We start from the raw sequence: 12595 nt of genomic DNA, 5'->3' as shown, positions 1-12595 counted from the left end.
CCTCGCTGGTTGCTGCTCTGTGTCCCCCAGGGTGGGGCGTGACACCGGCACGCACCTGGCCCATACCTGGTATTGGGGCTGGCACTGGGGCTGGCACCCACCTGGGACTGGGGTGGGGACTGTCCTGGATCAGTGCTTGGCATCGCAGCACCAGGACTGGGAGCTGAAGCTGGGAACTGGGACTGGGCACTAGGACTGGGAACTGGGGCTGGACACTGAGGCTGGGCAGTGGACAGTGGGACTGGCCACCAGTACTGGGCACTGGCACTGGACATCAGCACCAGGCACCAGGGCTGGACACTGGGAATGGACACTGGGACTGGGTACCAGTACTGGGCACTGAGGCTGGACACTACGGCTGGACACCACGGCTGGACACCGGGGCTGGGCATCTGAACTGGGCACTGGCACTGGGTGCTGGGGCAGGACACTGGCACTGGGCACCAGCCCTGGGCACTGAACCAGGAGCAGGATAAACCCCTCTGCCCCTTCTCTGTTGTCCCCCTGAGCCTCACTTTGCCTACCTGAAACTTGGCTGCACTAGATCCCGGCAGGACTTGGCACCTTTGGGGCATGTTTCCCAGGGGATGAGGGGTGCTCTGGAGGTACTGAGTGTGCTGACTCAGGTTCCCCACAGGCCCAGAGGAGAGGAGCCCCTGGGGGGCTGCGAGAAGTCCCAAAAATGAGACCCCCTGATCGCCCAGTTCAGTCACTACAAGGTGGGCACCCCCACCCTCAATCCCACCTCCCCCTGAGGGTGGTGGCCCCAGGGATGACATGGAGCTGTCCCTGTCCCCTTTTCCAGTGGCTGTTGTGAAAGAGGCTCCTCTGGGAGAGGAAAAGTCACAGTGGCACCAAAGTTCACAGAATCACAGAATTAATCAGGTGGTAAAAGACCTTTGAGATCATCAAGTCCAACCTATGACATAACACCACTTTATCAACTAAACCATGGCACTGAGTTGCCACATCCAGTCTTTTTATATACCTCCAGGAACGGTGGCTCTACCACCTCCCTGGGCAGCCCATTCCAAAGCACAATCACTCCTTCAGTGAAGAATTTTTTCTTAATGTCCTGCCTAAACTTCCCCTGGCACAGCTTAAGACTGTGCCCTTGTTCTGTCAGTGGTTGCCTGGGAGAAGATACTGAAGCACGGAATTGACTCCACAACTCAGATAGTTATGAAGTAGGTATGTGTTTATTCCAGCTGGGGTGCATGGAGGGTAGCCCCTCCAAAGACATGCACACCCTCAGCAGCACTTCACTTGGTTTATATTAGGTTACTGATTACATATGCATAAAGTTAAACAAAGCTCCTATACATATTCATTACCTCTCCCCGCTTTGTATTATAATGAGTTCAAAGTTCATTTAAATATGCCCATCCAAGTGCAGTATCTCAGAGTAATTGTGGGCAGGAGTCCCAAATGATTGATGACAGAGTATTCCTCATGATGAACTGTTAACCCTGTTCCCTTGCGCATGCTCCCTTGGTTCTTGGTCCACGTCCAAGCCTGAGAACCAACTTTTACCAGTTCTGGGGTCCAAGGGCGGGATGCTCGGTTACACTTGGTGGTTTCTCTCAATTATTTGGCTCTCTTCTCTCCATCCTCCCCGATACCAGGTAGGCACAAACTCATTAAGTGAATAATAAATGGATTGCAGCAGGCATATCTTAGTAAATCATTATCTAATCTCTGGCTCTCTAAATCAGTTAAAAAAATATTACTATTACTATTATCCAGCTTCTAGTTCTTTTACATTTATAATTTCTATTTTCCCCTAAATCAATACCAGCCCCCACCTGACTGCAACCTCCTTTCAGGAGCTGTAGAGAGTGATACAGTTGAGACAACAGTGACGGTCCCCAATGGCAAGAGGTGTGGGACGGCGGGGTGGGAAGGGTCCCAGTGACACTGCTGTCTCTGTAAAGTTTGGGGGTCCTGGTGACACTGCTGTCCCTGCAGGGTCCCCACAGGAGTGGGACGGGGCATTCTGTTGACACTCCTGTCCCTGCAGGGTCCCCAGAAGAGCAGTTTAGGGGGGTTCCAGTGACACTGTTGTTCCTGCAGGGTCCCTCTAAGTGTAGCAAACAGGACAGTTGCCGGCTCGCAGAGGCCCCACATGCAGAGATTTTGCTCCTCAGCACTGCTGCGGTCCAAACAAAAAACAAACAAACAAACAAAAAAAACAAAACCAAAAAATGAAAAAAAGCAGGAGCACATAGCACTACAGCACACAGTGTTTCTGACAAGCTCAAGAGCTGCTCAGCCAAGCTGCAGTTCATCCAGGCTAAGGCCTAAGAAGCATTTTTCAGATCATGGTGGGGCTGAAAAAGGGGACAGGAGACAAATGCAGCACCACAAGTTGTGAGATCCCACTTAATCACAGGCCCTCCCTGCTGACATCCCATTTCATCCCAGCTCTCTTTATCCTCCATAGACCTCTGAGGTCACAGGCACTCGCAGGGCCTCCACGGGGCCATCCCCGCACTCTGCATCCTCCTAAAGAGCTGGGAAGTCCCTGACAGTCACACTTGCCCCCTGGGCACATTCCAGCCATCTCCAGGCTGCCAAACTGACAGAAGGTCACATCTCATCACAGGAACTCCATGGGGACATGCCAGAGCTATCCATGTTTCAAAAGAACACTGAGCTCACAGGTGCTCCCAGGAGAGCCACAAGCACATTCAGGAGTCTGCATGCTGCTGAGAGGCCCTTGTGTCACAGGCACTCACTCACAGCACCTTGGTGCTGACATCCCAGGCTGCTCCACCCTGCTAAATAGATGTGATGACACAGGCACTTTCACATCACTCAAAGAATCACAGGAAAGGTATCCAGAAAGAAAGATTTCATAGCAAAGCTAGAGCAGGACAAGCTTCCTTGCCAAGCTTCACTCTACTACTTATGCCATGCTTAAGGCACAGCGAGGAAAAGCAGCAAACAGAAATCTAGAGTCAATCAATCCAAAATGAAATGAAACCAAAATTATTTATTTCTGTGTATGCGTGTGTGAGTGAGTGTGTGTGTGTGTGTGTGTGTGTGTGTGTGTGTGTGTCTGCAAAGGATAGAAAGGGTCAGGAGAAGAAAAACGTAGCCCAAAGGCTCAAGAGCACTTCACTTAAGAGCACATCAGCTTGAGCAACATTTCACTTTATAAACTAAATTCAAATGAACAACTTTGTGGGGCAACTGCAGTGAACAGCATTTCAACTAAACTGGACTTCAACTACACAACACTTCATGTAGAACTGAACTGAAACCCAACACCTCAGCAAAGGACCCACACAGCCCTCAACCACAGCACTACAGCAACGCAGTGCCTAACTTAGGCAGAAATCTAAAGCACTTCCAAATCCACGAGAGCAGCCCCTCTGCCACATTCTATGCACACCTGCATACACATAAGCATACAAAGACACACCTCAAGGGACCTGCGAAAAATTCCCCTCCAAGCTACTGAAATATTCCCTTCACATGCCTTGCCATCTTCTCAGCAGCCAAAGGCTAAAGGCCTCCAGGAGTGGGGGCATCAGTGGCCCAGGAGCCATGGTCCTTCGGGGATCCCCCGAGTGCAGCAAACAGGACAGTTGCTGGCTCGCAGAGGCCCCACGCACAGGGACTTTGCTGCTCAGTGCTGCTGTGGCCCAGCATGGCTCCGAGGGCTTCCTTTTGCACCCCTGTTTGGAGAGCCCGAGGGATGTCCTTTAGTCACAGCAAGCTTTCAGCCTGGCCCCACTTCCAGTCGGCAGCTTGCCCTGAACGTGGGACAACGAGAATGTGATGCCATCCAGGCAAAAACAAATGTCAAAGTCTGTTCAACAAGCAAAAAAAGCAGGAGCACATTAGAACACAGCAGTTCCTGGGAGCACACAGTGTTTCTGAGAAGCACCTCAGCCCAGCTGGCATTTTCAAGGCCGAGGCATAACCAGCATTTCTCAGATCATGGTGCAGCATGAAAAAGGGGAGCAGGTTGGCATGCAGCTCCACAGATTTAATGTTACTTTGGGAAATATTGGCTCCTCATATTCATTGTCATCCAAAGTGTGTGTGCTTCCAATTGGCAGGGGATTTTTTTCTCAGTGTTGATACCACACCCCTAGGCTTTCCCAGATGAGCTGGCAGTGGGAGACAGTAAAATTTAAAGGTCTTACCTGAGTCTGTGTGGCTTTTCAAGTGGCCCTTGGCCTCTTCCTCTTCTCCTCTCGACTTGACTTACATAACTGAGGTGGAAATAAGTTACTATGAGAACATGGGAAGCAGTTAAACTGGTTTACTGCCCGATGGGCTGTTGGAACAGAGATATCTGATAACTACTGATGACTGAATCTGAGATGCATTGTGTGACCTTGGCTTTGCAATAGTTGGGAGGAAAGTGGGGTCAAAAGTGTCCACCCCACGGCCCTCAGGAAACCAGCAGAAGCCGCCTCAGGCTGGATACTCAAAGGCACCTCTGTCCCGGAGAGATACCAGTCTCCTAAATTGTACTCCTTTATTTTTCACCATCAGGCCCCACCGGAATAATTTTTTTTAGGAGTTTTTTGTTCTGTTGCACCCACACCACCCCCGCCGCGCTCCCGGCGCGCCGCCTCCCTTCACTCCGCCTGCGCCGCCACTCCCCCAGAGCCCCCACAGCCCCCAGAGCCGCCAGAGCCCCCAGAAACCCCAGAGCCGCCACTCCCCCAGAGCCGCCAGAGCCCCCAGAGCCGCCCAGAGCCGCCACTCCGCCAGAGCCCCCAGAGCCCCCAGAACCCACAGAGCCCCACAGAGCCCCCACAGCCCCCAGAGCCCCACACACAGCCCGGCTGGCGGGGAGCGTGTCCAGGCGCCAGAGCCCGGCCCGAGTTCCCCCGCCGGCCGCGAGAGCGCGGGGCCGGGCGCCCTTGGCCGGCTTTTGGCTTTGGTTGTGCGGCGTGAGGAGAGGTAACTTTATTTTTCTGTTGCGGGATATTTTATTTTTCCGCGCGGGAGGAGGAGGAGGTGCGGGTATGGGGAGGGGTCTTAGAGGCGAGTGTGAGAGCTGTTTCCTTTTTCCACCACCCTCCACGCCGCTTTTTCTGTTTGATTGATTCTTTTACTTCTGTTTTGCCCTCCCCGCGCCGCCCTCCCCTCCCCGCTCCGGCTCGGCGGTGCCGCGGAGCACCACGGGAAAGACTTTTCCCGCCGCCGGCAGGTCCCGCACTCCCCCGAGGAGAAGGTCCTTTCCGCAGGGCAGAGGCGGAGGCTGCGCGGGGCCAGCGAGCGCGTTCGGCGAGCAGAGCAGGGGGAGCCGGGGCACGGGTGAGGCTGGGCACGGGCTGCAGATGGTGGCGGGGAGCGTCGTGGAGTCTCTTCGCGGGGAAGATTCTGTGTGCGTCGGTTGGAGTCTTTTTGTTTTATGGCGTTTTTTCCATGCCCCACCCCCCGCCCCCGGCTTTTTTTTCAACCCGCGGCGGGGGCGAGGGGGTGATGCAGGAATGAAGGCGGGAGGCAGGGCAGGGGCACGGCGGGTTTAGAGACCCGGGCCCCGGGCTTAGAGAGCTCGCGTTGCTGTCTGTCCGGGGACGGGACGGGGCGGGGGCGCGCAGGAACTCTGGCGGCTCCTAAAGACTCCCTCCTTCCCTCCCCGGGAGCAGCAGGGGTGGTGAGGCGCAGGGGCGGGGGTGTGGCGGCGTTGGTGGTGGTGAAAGACCGGGGAGGAAGATTGAAGAGCCCTGTGATGTCTCCATGGCATACCCATGACTGCTGTTGACTTCTCTTTAGCAGCCCAGAGTCTTCTAGGATGTGACCATGAAGTGTCTGTCACTGCCAGTGACCTCATGGCTCCTTAGAAGCCCCAGAGAGCCCTGTGATGTGACCATGGAAACCCTGTGAGTGCAGGTGAGCTCAGGGCTCTTTGGAAACTTGGATGACTCTGGGATGTGAGGATGGAATCCGTGGGAGGGCCTTTGACCTGACTGCTCTTTAGCAGTTTACAGAAACCTGGGATATCACCGTGGAGCTGTTGCCACTGCCGGTGACATCAGAGTTCTTTAGCAGCCTAGAGACTCTTGGGATGTCAGCACAAGAACTGCTGTGATTGCCGGTGACCTCACTGTTCTTTAGGAGCATAGCGGCCACTGGGATGTCACAATAGAACCCCTAGGAGTGCCTGGGACAAAGCACTTCTTTAGCAGCCTGGAGAGCCCTGGGATGTCCCTGTGGAGTCTCTGTAACAGCATGTGACCTCGTGGTTCTTTTCCAGCCTTCAAGACCCTTGGTATGTCGTCATAGAGCCATGAGTGCCTGTGACATAACAGCCCTTTATCAGCATGGAGACACCTAGAATGTCACTGTGGAACCACTGTGAGAGCCTGTGACAACACAGCTACTTAGCAGCCTAGAGACACGTGGGATGTCACCATGGAGACTCTGTTAGAGCCCTTGAGGTCAGTGCAGTTAAGCAAATGGGAGACTCTTGGGATGTCCCCATGGAACCCCTAGGATTGCCCCTGACCTCACTGTTCTTTAGGAGCATAGAGACCACTGGAATGTCACCACAGAACTTCAGTGAGTTCCAGTGCCAAATGGGCTCCTAGGCATGTAGAGACACCTGTGTTGTCCTCATGGAGTCACTGTGACTGCCTGTGACCTCCCAAGTATTTGGAAGATGAAAGAGCCCCTGGATGTCACCAGGGAGGCCCTGTGATCTCATGTGACCTCATTGCTCTTTAGCAGCCCAGAGAGACTTGGGATGTCACCATGGAGCCCCTGTGCCTGTCTGTGATCTCTCTACTTTTGAGCATGCTGGAGATAACTTTGATGTCACCATGGACTGGAGGGGGGTTGTTTCAGGGAGGTAAGAGTGGGAGGAGGAACGTGTTGTAGGGCTTGCTGGAAACTGCACAGGCACTGAGTCAGTAGGGATGGCACAGGAACCCAGGCCTGGGAAACATTCCTGTCCCCCACTTGCCAAATGCAGCCACAGGAAACAGGTCTGCTCTCCACTGGGACAGGAGGCCACATCTCCGCACTGGAGCAGGGGACCAGGTGTAGTCCCTGTCCCCAGCATGCCAAGTCTGGTCACGGAAGGCCAGGTCTACCCACTGGGGTCTCAGGCATGGTTTGCCTGCTGCTGGCATGGGAGGCCTTCCCTCCTCCACATGGGAGGCCAGGTCTGCTCACCAAAATGATCGGAGTAGTGGTATTTCACTGATGACTGGGACACCAGTCCCACACTGCCGAGTGTGTACCCAGCCTCCTACTTACTCTACACCACTCATGTCTCTTCACAGTGCCAGACCAGAGTCAAGCTCAACAGGGTCTTCCTTCCCCGCTGATTCTGCCAAGCCCATTCCCTTGACTGTGGTTTTGTTGCATAGTAGGCAGGGACAGTGGGAATCTTGTTCATCCATTCATGTGCATCACTAATTAGATGACAAGGCATTTGGCTGTTTATTGAGCATATATTTTCATATATGTTCCTTTTCTGGGTTAAATATAGGTGGCCCATCCACCTTAGTCAAAATTGGTAAAATTTTGCCCCAGAATTGGAAGGAATGTGACAAGGTATGGTAAGATGAATCCTTTTTCCCCAAATGTTGTCCCTACCTACTATCCATGTCTGCTCTAATGTCATTTAAACTCTATTTAACATAAATGTTTACAACATTTAACAACCGACAGAGCTTTGCTGGCAGACATATGAACAATATCAACTGAGGTGAATAGTGCTCTGGAGGCTAGGGCCTGGGCAGTCTTCTCCTGCCTCATTTTGGAGAGACCCAGGACCTGTAGGAGCACATAGTTTCCACAGAACCACTTTCCCTGCACTCCCAGAGGAAAGCCCACAAACTTGATGTTTGTTGCATTAGTGAACTCTTGAATTTGTTTGTGAAGATGTTAGTATTTCTTCACTTTCAATTACTGCCTCTTTTGAAGATGAGCCAGTGTATTCATATCTGATTGTCGCATCCACCATGAATACCTGTTTCTCTTTCACAAAGATCAAATCTGGTTTATACAATTGGTTGTTGTCATACCTCAAGTGTGGCTCTTGAAACACTGTCCAATCCTTTTTAGCTTCTCTGGCTACCATTTCACAGATGTAATTATGTGTTTTAATCCTGGCATTTTGTGTTACTGCACAGCTTCCTACTATATGAGAGCATGTTTCATTTTCAGCCTTACAATACGTGCAGGTTTTGATGCATTGATCTTGTCTTCCTCTTGACAGGAACTCTCTTGTGGCGTAGCCACTGGCCCCCAGCTGCAATGCTGTTGTTAGTTTCCTGTGAGGTATGCCTGTGTATCTCAAGATCCAGAAATTGCTGATGTTATCCTCCTCAAAGTTTGTAACACCATGGCCTTGGGATACCAGCTGTTTCCATTTATTCAGTTCCTGTTTCTCCAGTTACATGGTCACGGATACTCAGTTTCTGGAGTAGCTAATCCCCATTTTGATGTTGTGTCATCACCTGCACCATCCAGCAGTTTTATAGGTTTAGGCTCCTATATTGATAGGATCTTCTCTTTATCTCCTCCAGCTCTTATCCATAATTTCCTATAAACTTGATCTAAGCATTCTTCTTTCAGGAATGACCTTAAGGCATCATCCAAAGATTGGGCAAGTCTACGTAATCTTCGGGCTTGTATACTTGGAATGAGTCCCATCAACTTTGTGATACCCAAACCTCCATCCTTCCTGCTGGAGTATGGGATGGCATCACATGTGCAGGGTGGTAGGTGTAGCCATTCCTTGACAGTTGATTGAATTTGGAGGTCAAGGGATTCACAGAGCCCTGCCTTCATTTAGGTGTGGTCTGCCAAGTATATTAGTCTAGGGATGGTGTATGTTTTTAATAAGTCGATTTCCTGTAAAGGTTTTAATGGTGCTTTATCAATCCATTGTAACCATTCCTCCAGTTTTGTGGGTAGTCCGGATTCAGCTCTGCCAGTCCAGGGATAATCAGCAAGCCCAAATATTTCTCTGAAATTCGTGGGTCAATCCTGTTGAGGGGAGTGCCATGGACAGTCCATGCTGGGCAGTCATTGATGGTGTAGGAGTCTTTTGTTGGCTTGATGTAAAACCCATGGCATTTTCACATCACAGAAGGTCTCTAGAATCTTGATGTTTTTAGTCATGCCCTCCCAGGAGTCAATAATACTAAGTCTTCAGCAAAGGCCACCGCTGTAATGCTGTTCTTTCTGTATGGATATCCTTTTCCCTGAGTTTCCAGTTTACAGAGCAGAGGGTCTAGTGCCAGATTAAATAGCAGAAGTGACATTGGATCCCCTTGCTTTACACCTTGGAGAATCGTCATGGGATCTGATTTTTATTTTTGGTAATATTATGCTATTATGTAATATTATTAATTTAATTAATTACTATAATATTAATTATATGTAATAATGCACATATAGATGTTCTCGCATGTGTTCTTTATGAGGTGTATAATGTGTGGGTCCACCCTTTCTGTTCCAGACCCATCAAGATATGTTGATGACTTAATGGTGTTGAAAGCCTTGGCGATGTCCACAGATACTGCTAACACTCTATGCTCCTTTTTTGCATTCTGCATCAATAGTTGTAGTAGCTTTAAATTTTCAGAATGAAGATTAATGGGGCATGCCTTGGTTAGCCCAGCTAATATAATTCTAGAAAATAATCTGAGAATTATGAAGTGGGTGGTGATAGGTCTCCAGTTACTAATATCTTTTAAGTGGTCTAGTTTATTAGATTTTGATACTAAGACCATTTGACATTCCCTCACCATGTTCCTGAAATGAGACAGAGACTGAAGATTCCCATCATCTAGGAATACTTGGAGTACATTTTAGTGAGATCCCCCAATGTAATCCCATCTGGCCCTGGAGCAGAGTTCCTATTAATTTCCTTTATGTTTTTAGCAATCTCTGTAATAAGGCCCAGAAGGCATTTAATTACTTTCCATTTGAAAGAAACTTTCCAAGGCCCATAATATTCCTGGTGGTTCCCATCTTGATATAAAAACAGAATGGACTTCACTAGATGGTATTTCACATTTCAAGACTTCAGTATAATCTAAAATAATATGCACTAGTTTCCCCATGTCAATGTGAAATAATCATTGAAATTGTAGATGTTGATTTCTTTTTTTTAATGGCCCTCTTCTTCCTCCACGTGAATATTGTCTCCTGGGTCTCTTGCTGTTTTTGTTCCCCAATAGTTTTTATTGTTTGGCACATCATATTCAGGCATTCAAAACAGTCTTCAGGTGACTTATTACATACTGATGACGGGTCTTGTCCCTCAATAATCTTCCTAAATGCCCATTGATAATTGTTAAATTTGTATGTTGATAACCATTTTCTTCTGATGTTTTGATAATGAAGCTTGGATTGTCCCTCTCTTGGTAGATCACTGTTCATGGGGTGGTATTCCTCTCTCTCTAGGTGGTTCCCATCTGAGTTAAGTTTTCTCATTCTACACAGGATTTTTGTTTGGTAATAGGTGTCCTTGTCACTAATTTGCTTTGCAGGTTTAGGTGGGATATGCTCCGCAATTTATTGATGTTCTTGTTATCCTCATATTGTTTCATGAATTGTTTCAGGAGTTCTTCTTCTTCCTTAGACCTACACCATTTGTGGGCTCCTCTAGCAGATGTTTCTTTGGGCCAGGAAGCAGCAATCTCTTCCATATTTCTCACAAGAGGAGTACCAATCTCTAGTGTTGTCTCAGGCCGATTTTGGTTTCAAAGTCTCTTCTGCACTCCTCACAAGTCCAGTCACCAGCTGGGGCTACCTCTGCAGTTCCTTTGCATCATGGGAATGCATCAAAGTGACGCTACGGTAGTTTCCATTCCATTTACCACACGTGGCACATCTAAACAAGAATTTCTTCCCATGGATTCTCTTTAGATGTTCAATCAACCCCGGCACTCGATCTATGCAGGTTCTGCAACATGGACAGGGTGGATTTTTGTCCAGCACCATAACCACTGGTGTATATCCTGGTTCTGGGTCTGTGCTGGTCCCCAAGGTAGATGTGGATGTTCCAAGCTATTGTCCTCATCCTGACTGCTTTCCTCACTGTTCTGTCTGTAAATTGTATTTCCTCCCAAGGCAGGTGTAGTTGTTAGATCCTCATACACCTCGGGGTGCCTGGCCAAACCCTCCTACTGGGTGTAAAGATGGAATCCCCCATCAGTCTCTACCCAAGAGTTACTCCAACCTCGCTAAATCAGCCTTCTCTCCCACCAGTTTAGAGGGTATTGGTATAAAATTTGTGGCCAAGACTTCCTTCAAATCTGAAGGATCAGTTTCTGTGGCTGTTGATACATGGAGTAATCGTATTGACAGCACCATTGTGTCAAATTTGTAGGTTTAGTCAGTCCAGTTAGGGTGGTATAAGTCAGCAGCAGACTCTCAGCTACTGTCGAGTTGTGTTGATCTAATGCCCAGGGACCAGGCTCTGGGTAGTGAGCTCCTTAAAGCTGCTACCAAAAAGTTGGTTTCACTTTTTTGTGAAGCTGTCATTGGGTGGTGAGTCCAAATGATAGGAAGGGGTAACTATTACCACTTCTTTCACACACTGGGGCAGAAGTGGACTCAGTTACCCCAAGGGTGTCTGGCTGGACTATGAGGAAGTGCGATTTCTGTGGCAAGGCCCAGTTAGGAGCTATGCTCTCATAGTTTCCTGGATAATAGATTGAAGACAGTGGGAATCTCATTCATCCATTCATGCACATCATTAATTAGATGACGAGGCATTTAGCTATTTTTGAACACATTTAAGCACTGTCTGTTTCTTTTCCAGTTAAGTATAGGTGGGATGGGGATTCAACACTGGGCTGTTCCCTCTTTGCCCACTGTTCCTGAGGGAATCCTCCTTAGATCCTTTCCCTCCACTAATTGATATGCTCAAGTCCAGAGGCTCACGAGGTCTGAGCTAGGTCACAAGCCCAAAGCTGTGCCACCCCTTGTGGGTGTTTCAGTTCCTTTGGCTTTTTCAATTCCGTGGCTTCCTGTTCCTTTCCATACACAGGTAACCAGCTGGCATCTACCAAAGGGGAAGGAAGAGAGGCAGGGAGTGCTGCAGAGGGTCTGGTGACAGGGGAGAGCAGGGGAAGATCTGCCTTCTGCCCAGCCCTGTGCCCATTCCTCTGGCACGGCTTTCCCATGTGGATCCTGGCTGGAGGGTGCCCAGCAGAGCAGCTGCCATGCTGGAGCATGGCATGGACGGGAAAGCCCCAGTGCCCTGGGCGGAGGAATGTGCTGGCAGATGGACAGGAAAGGTGCAGCATCCCACTGTCACCAAAACCAGGAAATAAACTCTCCAAATGGTTTGTTAGGTTAGAAAGCTGACATTCCTTTATTAGCAATGCTGGATGCATGGGGACTTCTCCTCAAAGTATGCATGCTCAGACCAAGGTTTGTATTCCTGAAACTAATACTTCCTCATCAGTTCTTTGAATACATGCATACATGCTAATTCTTCCAAAGGACTTGTTTGCATATGGTTTCAGATCTTCTGATGAGTCTTCTCGAGAGTATCTCAGATATCACCAAGTGATAATGTACTTCTCTTTCCATTCTTTGTTCTGACACCCAATCCAAGTACTCAAATCTAAGCAGCTTGTCCATATTCATCACT

At 49.3% G+C, this 12595-nt stretch overlaps 1 long non-coding RNA gene across 3 annotated transcripts; it reads left to right on the top strand.

The window, feature by feature from the left end:
- The first annotated feature begins 4875 nt into the window (after positions 1-4875).
- Positions 4876-6728, top strand: LOC146420831 (uncharacterized). 3 transcript variants are annotated; one of them, XR_014848916.1, is made up of 3 exons: positions 4876-4983; positions 5746-5862; positions 6227-6728. It is a non-coding gene; the product is annotated as an uncharacterized LOC146420831 (long non-coding RNA). The 3 variants fall into 3 exon arrangements; XR_014848917.1 differs by lacking the exon at positions 4876-4983 and adding an exon at positions 5055-5283 and having other exon boundaries at positions 5749-5862; XR_014848915.1 differs by lacking the exon at positions 4876-4983 and adding an exon at positions 5065-5283.
- Positions 6729-12595: the final 5867 nt, after the last annotated feature.

Source organism: Lichenostomus cassidix, unplaced genomic scaffold (assembly GCF_008360975.1).
Source record: "Lichenostomus cassidix isolate B80296 unplaced genomic scaffold, HeHo_3.0 HiC_scaffold_45, whole genome shotgun sequence".
NCBI lineage: Eukaryota > Metazoa > Chordata > Aves > Passeriformes > Meliphagidae > Lichenostomus > Lichenostomus cassidix.
Note: the sequence above shows the minus strand (reverse complement) of the source record. Positions and strands in the feature narration are given on the sequence as shown.